This window comes from Triticum aestivum, chromosome 2B (genome assembly GCF_018294505.1).
Source record: "Triticum aestivum cultivar Chinese Spring chromosome 2B, IWGSC CS RefSeq v2.1, whole genome shotgun sequence".
NCBI classification, from domain to species: domain Eukaryota; kingdom Viridiplantae; phylum Streptophyta; class Magnoliopsida; order Poales; family Poaceae; genus Triticum; species Triticum aestivum.
The window spans coordinates 714,226,944-714,238,835 of record NC_057798.1 but is presented as its reverse complement, the minus strand read 5'-3'; positions in this window follow the sequence as shown (position 1 = coordinate 714,238,835).

The window sequence follows — 11,892 nt, the reverse complement described above, 5'->3', positions numbered from 1 at the left end:
TGAAGAAGAATAACAAATGGTGCATGTGTATAGATTACACGAGCCTCAACAAAGCCTGCCACAAAGATCCCTTTGCCCTACCCAGGATTGATCAAGTAATAGACTCCACAGCCGGATGCGAGCTGCTGAGTTTCTTGGATGCCTACTCAGGCTACCACCAGATAAAGCTGGACCCGGTCGACCGCCTGAAGACCGCCTTCATCACGCCATTCAGAGCTTTCTGTTACCTGACAATGACATTCGGCTTGAGAAATGCCGGTGCCACCTTTCAGCGTTGCATGCAGAAATGCCTCCTCAAGCAACTCGGCAGAAATGCCCACGTCTATGTAGACAATATCGTGGTGAAGACGGAGAGGCGCAATACTTTGTTGGAGGACCTCAAGGAGACATTTGAGAACCTTCGCCGGTTTCAGATCAAGCTCAACCCCAAAAAATGTGTGTTCGGAGTGCCAGCCGGCCAGCTCCTAGGCTTCCTGCTCTCTGAACGCGGCATTGAATGCAACCCAGTGAAGATCAAGGCCATCGAGAGAATGAAGATTCCCACCAAGCTGCGTGACGTCCAGAAGTTTACCGGGTGCCTGGCCTCCCTGAACCGCTTCATCAGCCGGCTGGGAGAAAAGGCTCTCCCCCTCTACCAACTCATGAAGAAGAGCACTCACTTCGAGTGGAACGACCAAGCCGACCAAGCCTTTCACGAGCTAAAGAAGATGCTTGCCATGCCGCCTGTCTTGGTGGCGCCGACTGAGAAAGAGCCCATGCTCCTTTATACCACCGCCACCAGCCGGGTGGTCAGCGTCGTCATCGTGGTCCAATGCCCAGAAGAGGGCCGAGCTCAGCCGGTCCAGAGGCCGGTCTACTATTTAAGCGAAGTACTATCCGCCTCGAAGCAGAACTACCCACACTACCAGAAGATGTGCTATGGCATGTACTTCGCTGCCAAGAAGTTGAAGCCCTACTTTCAAGAGCACTCCATCACGGTCGTATGCACCGCCCCGCTCGCCAAGATCATAGGCAGCCGGGATGCATTAGGCCGAGTGGCGAAATGGGCCATTGAGCTGGCCCCCTACATGATCTTCTACCAGCCTTGCACCGCCATCAAGTCGCAAGCATTGGCCGACTTCCTCGTCGACTGGGCCGAGACCCAGTACCTGCCGCCGGCTCCCAACTCCACTCATTGGCGGATACACTTCGACAGGTCCAAGATGCGCACCGGCTTGGGAGTCGGCATCGTCCTCACCTCTCCCAAAGGCGACAAACTCAGATACACGCTGCAGATCCATTTCGCCGCCTCCAACAATGTGGTCGAGTACCAGGCGCTCATACACGGGCTCCGGCTAGCCAAAGAGCTCGGCATCCGCCGGATCCTGTGCTATGGCGACTCGGATTTGGTGGTCCAGCAGTCATCTGGCGACTGGGACGCCAAGGACGCAAACATGGCGAGCTATCGTTTCCTCGTTCAGCAAGTCAGCGGATACTTTGAAGGATGCGAGTACCTCCACGTGCCACGGGCCGACAACGAGCAAGCAGATGCCCTGGCATGGATAGGCTCAACCCGACAAGCTATACCAACCGGCGTCTCTCTCCAACGCCTCCTCAAGTCGTCTATCAAGCCGTCCCCAGAATCCGACTCCATCTTCGTGCCGCCTAACCCCGACGCAGCTGGATCCGGCTTGGGGAGCCAAGCAGGCGGCCCGGGGACTTTGATAGGCGGCCCGGGGACTGCCAAAGTCGCACCCGGCCCGGGGACTTCAGAACCCGGCCCGGGGACTACGGTAGTCGGCCCGGGGACTGCTCCAACACCCAGGCGGCGGCCAGCTCCAGCTCTTCACCACCCAGCCCACCCGCCCTGGTTACAATAGCCGTGTTGACTATAGAAGAAGTCTCAGCTCCATCATGGGCTCAGCCCATCCTCAACTTCCTGATAAACAGAGAACTACCAGCTGACGAGATAGCGGCAAGACAAATCCAACGCCGAGCCGGCGCATATACAATTGCCAACAGAGAGCTCGTCAAGCGCAGTGTCACTGTAGTATTCCAGTGTTGCGTCGAGCCAGAGAAGGGCATAGCAATCCTCAAAGACATTCACCAAGGCGAATGCGTCCACCACACAGCCTCAAGATCCCTCGTTGGCAAAGCTTTCCGCCATGGTTTCTTTTGGCCGACTGCCTTGGATGATGCCAAGGAGTTGGTCAAACACTGCAAAGGCTGCCAAGTATTCAGCTCCAAGCAACACCTACCGGCTTCAGAACTCAAGACCATTCACCTCACTTGGCCTTTTGCCGTCTGGGGATTGGACATGGTGGGCCCATTCAAGATGGCGCGCGGCAGCATGACACACTTACTTGTCGTCGTGGATAAATTCACCAAGTGGATCGAAGCGAAGCCGATCAAGAAGTTGAATGGGCCGACTGCCCTGACATTCATCGCAGACATCACAACTCGGTACGGCGTGCCGCACAGCATCATCACCGACAATGGCATGAATTTTGCCAAAGGAGCATTGGCACGTTTCTGCGCGACGCATGGCATCCGATTGGACCTAGCGTCCGTTGCCCACCCGCAGTCAAATGGCCAAGTTGAGCGGGCCAACGGCCTCATCCTCTCCGGCATCAAGCCCCGACTGGTCGTGCCACTGGAGCGTTCGGCCAGCTGTTGGCTTGACGAGCTGCCGGCCGTCCTCTGGAGTCTACGCACTACCCCGAACAAGTCAACCGGCTTCACTCCGTTCTTCCTTGTATATGCTGCCGAGGCTGTCATCCCAACTGACATCGAGTTCGATTCACCTCGGGTGACCATGTACATGGAGGCGGAGGCCAAGGAAGCACGAGAAGACGGCGTCGGCCTGCTGGAAGAAAGTCGGCTGTTAGCCCTCAGCCGGTCCGCCATCTACTAGCAAGTCCTGCGCCGCTACCATAGTCGGAAGGTCAAGCCAAGATCCTTCCAAGAGGGCGACCTTGTGCTCCGGCTGATCCAGCAAACAGCCGGCCAGCACAAGCTCTCGGCCCCTTGGGAAGGCCCCTTTGTCATCAGCAGAGCGTTGGGAAACGACTCCTACTACCTGATCAACGCACAGAAGCCGAAGGCACGAAAGAGAGATGATTCCGTCAAGGAGTCGGAATGGCCATGGAACGCCAACCTCCTCCGAAGATTTTACAGTTAAAACGCAGTATGTATCACGTTACCTTTTGTATTAAGTATGAGACAATGGGCCCCCCGAGAAGCACTCGGGGACTACCACCTTTTATCTATGAATGACGAGTATCATGCCTATGATTTTGTCATTTTACCTTTTTTCGTCTGGCACCGGGCTCGACTAGTCGGCCCGGGGACTGGCCGCCTTGAGTTATATTTAAGTTCCACCTGCAGTCAGACAAGTAATGTGCCGGCACCCAAGCCCTCTCTTGTCAAAAGCCGCAGCTTGAAGAACCAGCTGTCCGGCCGGCAAGAGCCAAAGGCAGGAAAGGATGCCCACACGAAAAATGGCTAAGGATTAACAAACTTATATAACAAAAGTCGGCTTCCTTCCATTGCCGATCGGCTACAAGAGTAGCCGGTCGGCCGGCTTCCATTCAACCCTGCCAAAATCCAACAAAGCTCAAGTACTTGCCTTCCCAAAAATAGCCAAGTTCCTCCCCAGCTGCAGACTGCAGAGCAGCTGTTTGTCTTGGAAGGCGGCAATCAAGGGAAGGCGGCAAAGGAAACGGCCTAAGGATAAAAAGCAAACTCGGATGGAAGCCAAACATACGCATAATTATATTTACACAAAAGCCTTTTGAGAGGCCAGCATTCAACATAGTCTGAATACACCCCCAGTGGGTGGAACTGCGCGAAGTTAACAAAGTTTGTTCAAAGAGCAAAAGCAGAAAAGCAAGAGCGGCAGATCAGGCCAGTGGAGCAACAGGCGAGTCAGGCAGGTCGGCGGAGGCGGCAGTGCGGGCCGGAGGAGTGGCCGGCTGGTGAGTCTCGGCCTGATCTTCACCCTTGGCAGGCGGTGCGCTCGCGTGCGCCTCATTGCTAGAGGCACGATCAGGCTGAAGCTGGCTGGTCGCTTCACCGTCTGGCACGGCGTCTCCACCGCCTTCCTCCTCCTCGTCTTCGGCCTTGTCGCTGGAGGCAATTTCCTTCGCCAAATCCTCGCCTTCCACTGGGTTGAGCCCGAACTATTCCTCCGGCTGGGCGACTCCGCTGTCATTCACTTCAGGAGCGAAGACGCTGGTATCGGTGTACTCGGCGATAGCCGAGGCGCGCTGGGCGATAGCCGGCCGCACCGCCGCCAGCTCCTCGTCAGCCTCCTGCCTCCAAGTGCTCAGCTGGCGCAGGTTCAACCCAGGATACCAGGCCCGGACGAACTCCAGCGCCCGCCCAGCGCCGGACCGAGCAGCGGAGGCTTTCCAGGCCAGAGAGCGGCCAGCACTTGCGCACCGGCACGCTGAAGCCGGCGGAGCACGCGATGAGCCGGCTGCAGCCAAGCCTGGACAGCTATGAGCTGCTCCTCGAGCGTCCGGCTGGCATCTGGCGCGATTGCGACCCCTGCCTGCCGGTGCGCCTCGCGGTGGGCCTCGATGGCTTGGTTGGCAGCGACGGAGTAGCCGGGGAAGTAATCTGCGTGAAGAACAAGAAAACGGCACGAAAATCATAAGATGAACAAGATGGCAAGGAGCAAGCAAAGGAGTGAGAAGAGTAAGGCGGCCTACCGTCGATCAGATCATCCACCCGCCCATAACCCTCGCTCAGCGCTTGCCTTGCTTCAGCCCAGCCGGCCGCCTCGGTCTCGAACTCGGCCTTAAGGGCGGCCTCGCTGTCCTGCGCCTTCTCTAGAGCCACCTTATGGCTCTCCTCCTGGTCGTCTAGCTTCTTCGCCAGGCGGTCGCGTTCCTAGGCCAAGGCGTCGCACTCGGCCTCCTTGGCGTGAAGGGCGGTCTGGGCCCTGGCTAGCTAATCCCTCAAGTCGGTGTTAGCTCCTGCAAGCATGGAGAGAAAGGAAAAAAGCAGTAAGGGAAAAGTCGTCAGGGAAGATCCGACCCGGCTGCTCAGCGCCGGCCCGAATCTCGGGGACTACACCTAGTGGGTGCGCTGACGCGCCCCCACTTGAGATAGAAGAAACCAAGTTCTTACTCCGGCTATTCGTCAGATCAGCGGCCTTCTGGCTCAGCTCCTGGGCTTGGGAGTTGAAGGCGGCCGCGCGAAGATTGTGGTACCCCTGGAAATCAGATGGAGTGCGCATAAGAACAAGATCGCTATCAAAGCCCGCTAAGAAGTTTCAAGCCGCCTGCTCAACAGCCGACTCGAAACTCGGGGACTACACCCAGTGGGTGCGCTGACGCGCCCCCACGGAAGAAATCAAAAAGGAAATCAATCAAAGCCAGAAGACTTACCCAGACAACCGCGCGTGTAGTAAGGAACTCCTGGGTGAACCGTTGTAGCGAGACGGCCTGGGCCTGAAGCCGGCGTCGGACCTCCTGCGCCGCCCCATTCAGCTCCGTCGTCCCGCCGCTCGGCGTCCACTCAGACGAGCTGGTGCTGGCCGCCTCCAGCTCCTACGCTGTCGAGCCGGCACCCACGGCTCTCTGCGGCTCCGGCGTGAAGGACGCCTCCCCGCGTGTTGGCGAACGTTGCAGAAAATTAAAAATTTTCCTACGATTTCACCAAGATCCATCTATGAGTTCATCTAAGCAACGAGTCATGGGAGAGAGATTGCATTTACATACCACTTTGTAGATCGCGTACGGAAGTGTTCGAGGGAACGGTGATGATGGAGTCGTACTCGCCGTGATTCAGATCACCGATGACCAAGTGCTGAACGGACAGCACCTCTGCGTTCAACACACGTACGGTACGGATGACGTCTCCTCCTTCTTGATCCAGCAAGGGGAAAGGAGAAGTTGACGAAGAAGGCTCCAGTAGCAGCACGACGGCGTGATGATGGTGGAGAGGCAGTACTCCGACAGGGCTTCGCCAAGCGCTCAACGGAGGAGGAGAGGTGTTGGGGAGGGGAGGGGCTGCACCTTGGATCAGGTGTTCAGCCCTCCCCTCGCCCCTCTATTTATAGGTGAAGGGGGAAGGGGGCCGGCCCCCTCTAGATGAGATCTAGAGGGGGGGCGGCGGCCAGGGAGGGGGCTTGCCCCCCAAGCAAGGGGGTGCGCCCCCACTAGGGTTCCCCCCCCAACCCTAGGCGCATGGGCCCAAGGGGGGGGCGCCCAGCCCTCCAGGGGCTGGTTCCCTGCCCCACGCGGCCCATGTGGCCCACCAAGAGGGGTGGCCCCTCCCGGTGGACCCCCGGAACCCTTCCGGTGGCCCCGGTACAATACCGATATGTCCCCGAAACTTTCCGGTGTCCGTATGACAACTTCCCATATATAAATCTTCACCTCCGGACCCTTCCGGAACTCCTCGTGACGTCCGGGATCTCATCCGGGACTCCGAACAACATTCGGTAATCACATACAAGTCTTCCTTATAACCCTAGCGTCACCGAACCTTAAGTGTGTAGACCCTACGGGTTCGGGAGACATGCAGACATGACCGAGACGGCTCTCCGGTCAATAACCAACAGCGGGATCTGGATACCCATGTTGGCTCCCACATGCTCCTCGATGATCTCATCGGATGAACCACGATGTCGAGGATTCAAACAACCCTGTATACTATTCCCTTTGTCAGACGGTATGTTACTTGCCCGAGACTCGATCGTCGGTATCCCAATACCTCGTTCAGTCTCGTTACCGGCAAGTCACTTTACTCGTACCGTAATGCATGATCCCGTGACCAGACACTTGGTCACTTTGAGCTCATTATGATGATGCACTACCGAGTGGGCCCAGTGATACCTCTCCGTAATCCGGAGTGACAAATCCCAGTCTCGATCCGTGTCAACCCAACAGACACTTTCGGAGATACCTGTAGTGCACCTTTATAGTCACCCAGTTACGTTGTGACGTTTGGTACACCCAAAGCACTTCTACGGTATCCGGGAGTTACACGATCTCATGGTCTAAGGAAGAGATACTTGACATTGGAAAAGCTCTAGCAAAACGAACTACACGATCTTGTGCTATGCTTAGGATTGGGTCTTGTCCATCACGTCATTCTCCTAATGACGTGATCCCGTTGTCAATGACATCTAATGTCCATAGTCAGGAAACCATGACTATCTGTTGACCAACGAGCTAGTCAACTAGAGGCTTACTAGGGACGTATTGTGGTCTATGTATTCACACGTGTATTACGATTTCCGGATAATACAATTATAGCATGAATAAAAGACAATTATCATGAACAAGGAAATATAATAATAATCCATTTATTATTGCCTCTAGGGCATATTTCCAACAGTCTCCCACTTGCACTAGAGTCAATAATCTAGTTACATTGTGATGAATCGAACACCCATAGAGTTCTGGTGTTGATCATGTTTTGCTCGCGAGAGAGGTTTAGTCAACGGATCTGCGACATTCAGATCCGTATGTACTTTGCAAATATCTATGTCTCCATCTTGAACATTTTCACGGATGGAGTTGAAGCGACGCTTGATGTGCCTGGTCTTCTTGTGAAACCTGGGCTCCTTGGCAAGGGCAATAGCTCCAGTGTTGTCACAGAAGAGTTTGATCGGCCCCGACGCATTGGGTATGACTCCTAGGTCGGTGATGAACTCCTTCACCCAAATTGCTTCATGCGCTGCCTCCGAGGCTGCCATGTACTCCGCTTCACATGTAGATCCCGCCACGACGCTCTGCTTGCAGCTGCACCAGCTTACTGCTCCACCATTCAACATATACACGTATCCGGTTTGTGACTTAGAGTCATCCAGATCTGTGTCGAAGCTAGCGTCGACGTAACCCTTTACGACGAGCTCTTCGTCACCTCCATAAACGAGAAACATGTCCTTTGTCCTTTTCAGGTACTTCAGGATATTCTTGACCGCTGTCCAGTGTTCCTTGCCGGGATTACTTTGGTACCTTCCTACCAAACTTACGGCAAGGTTTACATCAGGTCTGGTACACAGCATGGCATACATAATAGATCCTATGGCTGAGGCATAGGGGATGACGCTCATCTCTTCTTTATCTTTTGCCGTGGTCGGGCATTGAGCCGAGCTCAATCTCACACCTTGCAGTACAGGCAAGAACCCTTTCTTGGACTGATCCATTTTGAACTTCTTCAAAATCTTATCAAGGTATGTGCTTTGTGAAAGACCTATGAGGCGTCTCGATCTATCCCTATAGATCTTGATGCCTAATATGTAAGCAGCTTCTCCAAGGTCCTTCATTGAAAAACACTTATTCAAGTAGGCCTTAATGCTGTCCAAGAATTCTATATCATTTCCCATCAAAAGTATGTCATCTACATATAATATGAGAAATGCTACAGAGCTCCCACTCACTTTCTTGTAAACGCAGGCTTCTCCATAAGTCTGCATAAACCCAAACGCTTTGATCATCTCATCAAAGCGAATGTTCCAACTCCGAGATGCTTGCACCAGCCCATAAATGGATCGCTGGAGCTTGCACACTTTGTTAGCATTCTTAGGATCGACAAAACCCTCCGGCTGCATCATATACAGTTCTTCCTTAAGATGCCCGTTAAGGAATGCCGTTTTGACGTCCATCTGCCATATCTCATAATCATAGTATGCGGCAATTGCTAACATGATTCGGACGGACTTAAGCTTCGCTACGGGAGAGAAAGTCTCATCGTAGTCAATCCCTTGAACTTGCCGATAACCCTTAGCGACAAGTCGAGCTTTATAGATGGTGACATTACCATCCGCGTCCGTCTTCTTCTTAAAGATCCATTTGTTTTCTATCGCTCGCCGATCATCGGGCAAGTCAGTCAAAGTCCATACTTTGTTTTCATACATGGATTCTATCTCGGATTTCATGGCTTCTAGCCATTTGTTGGAATCTGGGCCCGCCATCGCTTCTTCATAGTTCGAAGGTTCACCGTTGTCTAACAACATGATTTCCAGGACAGGGTTGCCATACCACTCTGGTGTGGAACGTGTCCTTGTGGACCTACGAAGTTCAGTAGCAACTTGATCAGAAGTACCTTGATCATCATCATTAATTTCCTCTCCAGTCGGTGTAGGCACCACAGGAACGTTTTCCTGAGCTGCACTACTTTCCGGTTCAAGAGGTAGTACTTCATCGAGTTCTACTTTCCTCCCACTTACTCCTTTCGAGAGAAACTCTTTTTCCAGAAAGGATCCGTTCTTGGCAACAAAGATCTTGCCCTCGGATCTTAAGTAGAAGGTATACCCAATGGTTTCCTTAGGGTATCCTATGAAGACGCATTTTTCCGACTTGGGTTCGAGCTTTTCAGGTTGAAGTTTCTTGACATAAGCATCGCATCCCCAAACTTTTAGAAACGACAGCTTAGGTTTCTTCCCAAACCATAATTCATACGGTGTCGTCTCAACGGATTTAGACGGTGCCCTATTTAAAGTGAATGTAGCTGTCTCTAGAGCGTATCCCCAAAATGATAGCGGTAAATCGGTAAGAGACATCATAGATCGCACCATATCCAATAGAGTGCGATTACGACGTTCGGACACACCGTTACGCTGAGGTGTTCCAGGCGGCGTGAGTTGTGAAACGATTCCACATTTTCTTAAGTGTGTACCAAATTCGTGACTTAAATATTCTCCTCCACGATCCGATCGTAAGAATTTTATCTTTCGGTCACGTTGATTCTCTACTTCATTCTGAAATTCCTTGAACTTTTCAAAGGTCTCAGACTTGTGTTTCATCAAGTAGACATACCCATATCTACTCAAGTCATCAGTGAGAGTGAGAACATAACGATATCCTCCGCGAGCCTCAACGCTCATTGGACCGCACACATCGGTATGTATGATTTCCAACAAGTTGGTTGCTCGCTCCATTGTTCCGGAGAACGGGGTCTTGGTCATTTTGCCCATGAGGCATGGTTCGCATGTGTCAAATGATTCATAATCTAGAGACTCTAAAAGTCCATCAGCATGGAGCTTCTTCATGCGCTTGACACCAATGTGACCAAGGCGGCAGTGCCACAAGTATGTGGGACTATCGTTATCAACTTTACATCTTTTGGTATTCACACTATGAATATGTGTAACATTACGTTCGAGATTCATTAAGAATAAACCATTGACCATCGGGGCATGACCATAAAACATATCTCTCATATAAATAGAACAACCATTATTCTCGGATTTAAATGAGTAGCCATCTCGTATCAAACGAGATCCAGATACAATGTTCATGCTCAAACTTGGCACTAAATAACAATTATTGAGGTTTAAAACTAATCCCGTAGGTAAATGTAGAGGTAGCGTGCCGACGGCGATCACATCGACCTTGGAACCATTCCCGACGCGCATCGTCACCTCGTCCTTCGCCAGTCTCCGCTTATTCCGCAGCTCCTGCTGTGAGTTACAAATGTGAGCAACGGCACCGGTATCAAATACCCAGGAGTTACTACGAGTACTGGTAAGGTACACATCAATTACATGTATATCAAATATACCTTTAGTGTTGCCGGCCTTCTTGTCCGCTAAGTATTTGGGGCAGTTCCGCTTCCAGTGACCCTTCCCCTTGCAATAAAAGCACTCAGTTTCAGGCTTGGGTCCATTCTTTGACTTCTTCCCGGCAACTGGCTTACCGGGCGCGGCAACATCTTTGCCGTCCTTCTTGAAGTTCTTCTTACCCTTGCCCTTCTTGAACTTAGTGGTCTTATTGACCATCAACACTTGATGTTCTTTCTTGATTTCAACCTCTGCTGACTTCAGCATTGAGAATACTTCAGGAATGGTCTTCACCATCCCCTGCATATTGTAGTTCAACACAAAGCTCTTGTAGCTCGGTGGGAGCGACTGAAGGATTCTGTCAATGACCGCCTCTTCCGGGAGGTTGATCTCCAACTGGGACAGGCGGTTGTGCAACCCAGACATTTTGAGTATGTGCTCACTGACAGAACTGTTTTCCTCCATCTTACAACTATAGAACTTGTCGGAGACTTCATATCTCTCGACCCGGGCATGAGCTTGGAAAACCATTTTCAGCTCCTCGAACATCTCATATGCTCCGTGCTTCTCAAAACGCTTTTGGAGCCCCGGTTCTAAGCTGTAAAGCATGCCGCACTGAACGAGGGAGTAATCATCAGCACGTGATTGCCAAGTGTTCATAACGTCTTGGTTCTCTGGGATGGGTGCTTCACCTAGCGGTGCATCTAGGACATAGTCTTTCTTGGCTGCTATGAGGATGATCCTCAGGTTCCGGACCCAGTCCGAATAGTTGCTGCCATCATCTTTCAGCTTGGTTTTCTCTAGGAACGCGTTGAAGTTCATGTTGACATGAGCGTTGGCCATTTGATCTACAAGACATATTTTGCAAAAGTTTTAGACTAAGTTCATGATAATTAAGTTCATCTAATCAAATTATTTAATGAACTCCCACTCAGATTAGACATCCCTCTAGTCATCTAAGTGTTACACGATCCGAGTCGACTAGGCCGTGTCCGATCATCACGTGAGACGGACTAGTCATCATCGGTGAACATCTCCATGTTGATCGTATCTTCCATACGACTCATGTTCGACCTTTCGGTCTCTGTGTTCCGAGGCCATGTCTGTACATGCTAGGCTCGTCAAGTTAACCCTAAGTGTTCTGCATGTGTAAATCTGTCTTACACCCGTTGTATGTGAACGTAAGGATCTATCACACCCGATCATCACGTGGTGCTTCGAAACGACGAACTTTAGCAACGGTGCACAGTTAGGGGGAACACTTTCTTGAAATTATTATAAGGGATCATCTTATTTACTACCGCCGTTCTAAGTAAACAAGATGCATAAAACATAATAAACATCACATGCAATTATATAGTAGTGACATGATATGGCCAATATCATATAGC